Below are 8,840 nucleotides of genomic sequence, written 5' to 3'. Positions count from 1 at the left end.
TCCTCCCTCCTCCCCCACCCCACTAGTGACCATTAGTCTATAGTCCTCTGGTAACCACTAGCCTATAGTCTATGTCCATGACTCTGTTTGTTTGTCCCGCTCATTTGTTACTTTTAGGTTTATATCTCACATATAAGTAATATCATGTGATTTTCAAATTTTTCTGTCTGGCTTATTTCACTTAGCATCATTATCTCCAGGTCCATGCATGTTGTTGCAAATGGCAGTATTTCATCTTTTCTTATGGCTGAGTAATATTCCATTGTATATATGTACCACAGCTTCTTTAGCTAATCATCTATCGTGGGACACTTTCATGTCCTGGCCACTGTGAATAATGCTGCTATGAACATTGGTGTGCAATTATATTTTTGGATATGGATTTTCAAGTCTTTGGTGTAAATACCCAGTGGAGGGATTGCTAGATCATATGGTAGATCAATTCTTAGTTTTTTGAGGAATCTCCATACTGTTTTTCATGTGGCTGTACCAATTTGCAGTCCTACCAGCAGTGTATGAGGGTCTCTTTTTCTCTGCATCCTCTCCAACATTTGTTATTACTTGCCCTGTTGTTTATAGCTATTCTAACAGGTGTGAGATGGTATCTTATTGTGGTTTTGATTTGCATTTCCCTAGTAGCTAGTGATGTTGAGTGTCTTTTCATATATTTGTTGGCTATTTGTATGTCCTCTAGGGAGAAGTGTCTGTCCTGGTCCTCTTCCCATTTTTGGATTGAATTGTTTCTTTTGTTGTTTTTGAGTCGTATGAGTTCTTTGCATATTTTGGATATTAGGCCCTTATCAGAGGCGTTGCTTGCAAATATATTTTCACATCGAGATGATTGTCTCTTTACCTTGTTGATGGTTTCTTTTGCTGAACAGAAGCTTTTTAATTTGATGTAGTCTCATTTATTTATTTTAGCTTTTACTTCCCTTGCTTTTGAGGTCACATTCATAAAATTCTATTTAAGTCCAAGGTCCTTGAGTTTCCTTCCTATGTTTTCTTCTATGCATTTTATTGTTTCAGGTCTTATATTCAGGTTCTTAATTCATTTTAAGTTAATTTTGGTGTGTGGTGATAGACAATAGTCTAGTTTCATTCTTTTGCAGGTGATCTTCCAATTTTCCCAGCACCATTTGTTGAAGAGGCTTTCCTTTCTCCACTGTGTTTTTGGCTTTTTTGTCAAAAATTATTTGCCCATATAAATATGGGTTTACTTTTGGACTCTTGATTCTGTTCCACTGGTCCATATGTCTGTTTTGCTGCCAGTACCATGCTGTTTTGATTACTGTCGCTTTGTAGAATAATTTGAAGTTGGGTAGAGTGATGCCTCCAGCCTCATTCTTTTTTCTCACTATGGCTTTGGCAATTTGGGATCTTTTGTGCTTCCATTCAAATCTGATGATTTTTTTTTGTTCTATTTCTTTAAAAAATGCCGATGAGATTTGGATGGGGATTGCATTAAATCTGTATAATGCTTTAGGTAATATGGTCATTTTAACTATGTCGATTCCGCCAATCCAAGAACACAAAATATCTCTCTCCATTTCTTTGTATATTCTTCAATTTATTTTAATAGGGTCTTATAGTTTTATAGTTTTCATTATATAGGCCCTTAACTTGTTTTGTTAAATTTATTTCTAGGTATTTTATTCTTTTTGTTGCAATTGAAAAGGAATTATTTTTTCCACTTCTTTTTCTGACACTTCATTATTAGAGTATAGGAATGCTATGAATTTTTGAATGTTGATTTTGTATCAAGAGACTTTGCTGTATTTGTTTATTGTTTCTAGTAGTGTTCTTGTGGAATCTTTAGAGTTTTCTCTATAGAGGATCATGTCATCCACAAATAGTGACAGTTTGACTTCTTCGTTTCCTATTGAGATGCTTTTTATATCTTTCTCTCGTCTGATTGCACTTGCTAGGACCTCCAATGTTATATTGAATAACAGTAGTGATAGTGGACAGTCTTGCTTTGTTCCTGATCTTAGAGGGAAGGTTTTTAGTTTTTCACCATTAAGTATAATGTTGGCTGAGAGTTTGTAATATATGGCCTTTATTATGTTATCAATTTTTACTTCTTAATCCTTTCTCCTTTTTCACCCAGCCCCCTAAAACCTTCCCATCTGGCAAACATCAATACATTGTCTGTATCGATGTTTCTGTTTTGTTATTTTGTTCTTTAGATTCCACATGTAAGTGAAATCATATGGCATTTGTCTTTGTCTGTCTGACTTACTCCACTTAGTACAATACCCTCTACGTCCATCTATGTTGGTGCTGACAGTCTTATGGGAGCTCCCTTGTAGTTAATAATTGCTTTTCTCTTGCTGCTTTTAATATCCTCTCTTTGTCTTTAACCATTGGCATTTTAACTATGATGTGTCTTGATGAGGCCCTCTTTTGGTTTATCTTCTTTGAGACTCTCTGTGCTTCCAGGTCTTGTATGTCTATATCCTTTGCTAGGATAGAGAAATTTTTCATTATTTCTTCAAATAGATTTTCAGTTCCTTGCTCTCTCTTTTCTGGTACCCCTCTGATACAAATGTTGGTATGCTTGAGGTTATCCCAGAGGCTCCTTAAACTATCCTCATTTTTGTGGATTTTTTTTTTTTTCCTTATTGATGTTCTGATTGGGTGTTTACTGCTATCTTCTAAATCACTGATTTGATCCTCTGCTTCACCTAATCTACTGTTGAGTACCTCTAATGTATTCTTCATTTCAGTTATTGTATTTTTTTTTAATTTCTGACTGGTTATTTTTTTTGTTTTCTATCTCCATTTTTATGTTTTCTATCTCTTTGTTAAAGTTCTCACTGAGTTCATATACTCTTCCCCTAAGTTCATTGAACATCCTTATAATCAGTATTCTGAACTCTGTTAAATTGCTGGTGTCTATTTTGTTTAGTTCATTTTCTGGAGCTTTGTTCTGTTCTTTCACTTGAGGCATGTTTCTTTGTCTCTCCATTTGACTGTCTCTCTGCGTTCATTTCTATTTATTGGGTAGGGCCGCTCTGTCTCTCTGTCTTAGTAGACTAGCCTTATGTAGTAGGTGTCTTGAAGGGCCCAGTGGCACAGTCTCCCGGGTCAGCTGAGCTGGGTGCTTCAGGTGTGTCCTTTATATAGGTTGTGTGTACCCTCCTGTTGTAGTTAAACCTTGGTTGCCTGTCAGTGAGATGGCTTGACCCTTGGGCTGATTGGTTGTGAGGACTGGCCAGTGAAGGCCTGACTCTACAGAGTAAGATTCTCTCTAGCAGGGCCTTGGTGCCTGCCCAGTCTTCCCTTTGGGTGTGTGGCTCTAAGTGGTACACCAGCTCAATCCAAGAAGCTGGCTACCGGGCCTGCTGGATGGGCCCCTGCTGTAGGCCAAGTGTAGCTATAGCCTGTGCTCTGCCCAGAGCCACCTCGCATAAACCACCAAGTAGTCCGTAGATGGCCCCACCCACTCTGGGTTTGGAGGTGCCCTGAGAGACCAAGATGTGAACTGGGCTTGGGGCTGCTCAGCAAAAGGTATGGGGTACGTGAAGGCCAGATACTACTTGTTTGGGTTTTGTGAATGTTTGAGAGATTTTAGGAAAGTTCACAGCATGAGTTAAGACAGGCTGTTTGTATGGAAAAGCCAGTAGAAGTGACTTGGGTGGGCCTGTAATTTGAGTGGGGTGGGATCTCAGGGAATCACCAGGGCAGGGTGACCAGTGTTAATCAAGTTGATGGAGATTTAGATTTGGCACCTGTCTGCATCTCCATGTCTGGAGTAAAGAGGGCTCAATAGAGAAACTGGATTCTACCATTACTTCTGTTTGGGAAAGGCTGCCCCTCCAGCCTTCACACTGAAGGCAGATAACTCACTTCCTCTCTGTATGTCCCTGGCAACTTTCAAGCTGCTGCCGCAGTGCTGGAGCTCAGAGCAAGTGAGTCTGTCAGTGACTAAGTCCATGCCCAGGACCTTTAAGAGTGCTTGTACTCCAGCTATAGTCTTTGCAGGTTTTCACAACCAGAAGTTATGGGGATTTCTCTTCCCAGCATTGTAACATTTGACTGGATTGCCTGGTATCTGAGACTCCTCGCTCCTCCAGGCAACCTCCACAACTGAGATGTCCCTCCCAATTTTTAACTGCCACACGTGGTTGTGGGTCCAGCCTGTTCCTATTAGTCTCTAGATGATCTCTTCTGTATGTCCTTAGTTATAAGACTTCTGTTCAGCTAGATTTCAGGCAATTCTCAATGATGGTTGTTCAGTAATTTAGTTGTAATTTTGATGTGGTTCTTACAGGAGGCAAGCACAATATTTACCATGCCACCATCTTGACTGGAAATCCTTGCCTTCATTTTTGAAATCTTTTTTTTTTTTTGTAAAAACTGTAGGCTGAAATATTTTCTTTCATATTTTAAAGATTTTCTTAACTATTTTTTCACTTTAACAGGAAAAGAAATCTTGTCGTAACACTTGTTTTCTCTGTAAGTAATATGTCCGCTCCATATCTCTTTGAGATTTTCTCTTTAGCACTGGTTTTCACCAGTCGAATCATGACATACATTACTGTATTCTTTATGTGTGTGCATGTGTATGTGTGTGTATACTTGAGATTCATTGGACTTCTTGAATCCATGGTTTATAATTTTAAGTCAATTTTAGAATATGTTTAACCATTATTTCTTCAACCCCTGTTTTCAGAGTTTTCAATTACCCAAATAGTTGGCTATTTGAAACTATTTCACAGCTCTCTGACCTGCTTTTCATTTTTTAATACTAATTTGTCTGTGGGCTTTATTTTGAATAGGTTCTGTTCTCATGTCTTTAAGTTTACTAATCTTTCTCTAAGCAATATTTAATCTGTCATTGACCTCATCCAGTGTATTTTTTTCTCTCAGACATTTAAATTTTTACCTGTAGAAGTTTAATTTAGGACTTTAAAAACATATATTTTTTTATTTTTCCACTTTAACGTATTCAGCCTCTTTCAACCTATGGAATGGTTACGATGAATCTGTTGATTTTCTTGGCTACTAATTGTAACAACTGTATCTATTCTGGATCAGATTTGATTGTTTTTTTTTTTATCTTTTTGTCATCATGGGACTGTTCTATTATTCTGTTTTCTATAACTGGTAATGTTGCATTGGATCTTCATCATAGTGACTGTTATCATTTTGAGTGTTAGGTATTTTTGAATTCTTATAACTATTTTTGAGTTTTGTTCTAGGATTCAAAAACTGAAAATTGTTTGTTTTGGGGATTTGCTATAGAGATTTGTTAGGTGGGACTAAAGCTCTGTTCCATCAAATAACTAGAGCTAATTATTTCCACTACTGAGTATTCTGTGCCCACATTTCTGAATATTCTGTACAATGTGCTGCAAATTATGAGGTTTTCCAGTGTGCCTGATGGAGACAGGCATGATTCTGAATGCCCTTTGTGAACGTTAGACACTGTTCCATTTAATTCTTCAAATTATTTTTCTCCAACCATGTATTATTACCTCACACATATAAAATGATCAGTATTCTGCTGAATACACAAGGAGGATCTCTCTGCAGTACTCTGATATTCTCTCTCTCTGAAACTCTCTCCCATTGGTCTTCTATCCTGTGAACTCTAGCTACCTTGGTTTTTCCAAATTCTTAGCTCCATCTATAGAACTCAAGAAGCCTACTGGACTCTGCCTGTGTTCTCTTTCCTTGTGTCCTGGCCTGCAAATTCTCTCAAGGCAGTAAGCTGAGAAATCATAGAACTCACTTCATTTTTTCCCCATTTCTCTGAGATCAATGTCTTGCATTGTTTGATAAATCATAATTTCATATATTTTTATTGATTTGTGTTTGTTTCAGGAGTAGAGTACTTATTATTCTATCTTCGCTGGAAGCAGAAAACTGAATTTTACAAATTCCACTATGGATAATTTAATTCTACCTAATCATAGAATTCACCTGCGTGCTGATTTTTTAAACACAGAACAGAATTTCCATAGCTTTCACTTTTGTTTATATATGTCATTATAATTAAACATAGATTCCTTAAGAATCTATGACTTGTTCTTTGTTTTTGTCCCTAGGATCTAGCAAAATGCTGGAATAAAATGCTAGTAGTAGATTTTGACTGATAGCAAGTATTAAAAAAAAGGCCAAATGAAAGCATGTAAAGGAGAAAATAAAAAGTGAGTTTGATGTTGAATTTCCATCTTTTATGGACTGTATATTTATGTTCCTCCTCAAATTCCTATGTTGAAGACCTAAACCTTAGTGTGGTTGTATTTGACAATGGAGACTCTAAGGAAGTAATTAAGGGTAAATGAGATCATTTTAGGGTAGGGCACTAAGCCAGGAGGATTAGTGTCCTTAACAAGAAGAGAAACTAGAGAGCTTGCTCTCTCTCTTCATGTGCACACAAAGTCCTGTGACCACACCGTCAGAATGTGGCCATCCACAAGCCAAGAAGAGAGCTCTACCACTAGCACTTTTATCTTAGAGTTCTAGTCTCCAGAACTATGAAAAAATAAATATTTGTTGTTTCTTTAAGCCACTCAGTCTGTGGTATTTTGTTAGGGCAGCCTGAGCACTCTAGTATACAATCTGAACTTGGGAGACAGTGAAGAAAAACAAAAAACAAAAACAAAAATAAAAATGAGAATCATTTTAAGGGTTGAGGCTTTTGTCAGTCCTATTTAATAACTACAATTTATGAAAATGCAAATTTTAAAACAGGAATTTTTTTATATGTGCCTCTTTTAACAGTCATCTCTTTTTATTTCAATTGAATCACATTAGAGAAATATATACTTCTTATTCAAAAGGAGTTGTCCATAAAATGATTTAATCTGTCCCAGAATAGTAGTTTATACATTGAATTCATTTCTAGTTGGCAATCCTGAATTTATGGGACCCTGTATCAGACAGAAATGATGTGAAAAAACCTAATTTGGGACGAAAACAAACAAACGAAAATTTTTCCTGTTTTGACATTAGGTGAAAATAGTTTGATGTGTGCTTCTTAATTCTATTCAGATTTTAAATTTTTATTTAAACATTAGCAAGGAAACATATCTTAAGAAAATAAGTGTTTGTTATTAAACTGATAATGTTTGACGATGCTTTTCTTTTCTTTTCTTTTTGCCAAGATGATCTAGGATCAATTTTATTTTAACAGACTATAGTAACTATGGACCTATTGCTGGAGTTGCATTACAGCTCTGTGATTCAAACAAAATTTAAGTCTTCTGGCACTTTCTACTATTATTATTTTAAAAATTAATTACTTGAAGAATTATTAATAATATTATAAATACTTTTGTATAGATACTTCTCTTGATATTACAAAGCCCCATCTAATCAATTATTCATTTCATCTCTTAGATATTCATGGCAAGTAATAGCCTCAATTTACAAATGAGGAAAACAAAACTGGCAGAGGATAAATGACCTATCTATGGCCACCCCAATGAAAAATGTTGAAGTCAGGTTATAACTCAGATCAAGGTCAGATCTTGTTCTGGTCTTAGGACTAAATCATGGCCATCTTAATTAACTAGCACTTGTCTTCTGGTTAAAACGGCTCATGTATAGTTTGTACAGTTACAAATCCAGGTTTATAGTCTCCTTTAAAAGAAACCTGTCTAGTATTGTCCATCTGACATTAAAACATCACCCAAATTAAATTTGAAAATATTTAAAATATTATTTCAATATCAGAAAAGCAGAAATCTTTTCTTAGAACATTGAAATTGTGGTCTCACACAGATAGAGGTTTGCCAGAAAAGGGACATTAACCCCCATGACTGATGTGGTAAAGTTTTAAAAAGCTTTAAATAACTTGGATAGTAATAAAAATAAGAGTATTGTGGAGTAACTCTATTTCAGAAAATGTTCTGAAAGAAATACCATTAGCGATGGACAAATATAACAAATGGTTAGTGATCCAAATGGGAGAAGATGGAAGGAGTAATGAGATATCCTAGAGGAATCTTCTTTTACTTATTAGTTCATGATAGATATAGACTTCAGATTGGGTTCTTGGCAGGGAGGCAAAGAGATAAATCCTTTTTAATTCCCATGATGCTGTTGTGACACTGGATACTGTTTCTCTATTATAAGGAAATGCAATATATCAAGGCTACATGATACGTGTTTTAAACTAGATAGAAGAATTGCCTAACGCAGGAAAAAACATTTGTTTAAAAATTCTTATAACTGCTTTCTCTCCTTCTCCATTATATCTTTACACACTGACAGGTTCTCCGTTACATAGCAGTTATAATTTAATTTGAGGTCAGATAATCATTCTGGGGCAGTAGTTACAAATAACAGCCATGTTTTAGATGGCATGAAGTAAACACATTGTGGTACTTTATCACTATTTTCCCAAAAAGAAGTTTACCATTATTCTCTTGATCAGTACCTGACTGAAACACTGTCTGGCATATGGTTAACACTAAACAAATGGTAGCAGTTATTCTTATTACCTACTCTTCCCGAATGAGATTTTTGTCAGTTTAACATCTCGTACAATTTTTTTTTTTTTTTTTAGCTAATATGCAGTTCCCTGATTTTGTGAAACCTTTATTTCATAAACCCTGGAAAAGACTCCTTTCAGAATTACACCAAGACACATGGCTACTAGAAAATCATGGTCACTTTTTCTAGCAGCCAAGTGGAAAGATTCATGACATAGTTTGCCCATACAGCTCAGGGACAACTGACAGATGATTTACCAGACTAGAAAGGATTACTAGAGAAATCTTAAATCTCTAACAGTATTTCCCTAAATACTTTAGATATTTTATTATTCAAACTTACTATTTAGCACAGGCCTTCATATCACAAAATTATAGAATATTTGAGACTAT

This window comes from Pteropus vampyrus, unplaced genomic scaffold, assembly GCF_000151845.1.
Source record: "Pteropus vampyrus isolate Shadow unplaced genomic scaffold, Pvam_2.0 Scaffold22, whole genome shotgun sequence".
NCBI classification, from domain to species: domain Eukaryota; kingdom Metazoa; phylum Chordata; class Mammalia; order Chiroptera; family Pteropodidae; genus Pteropus; species Pteropus vampyrus.
This window is presented reverse-complemented; position numbering follows the sequence as displayed.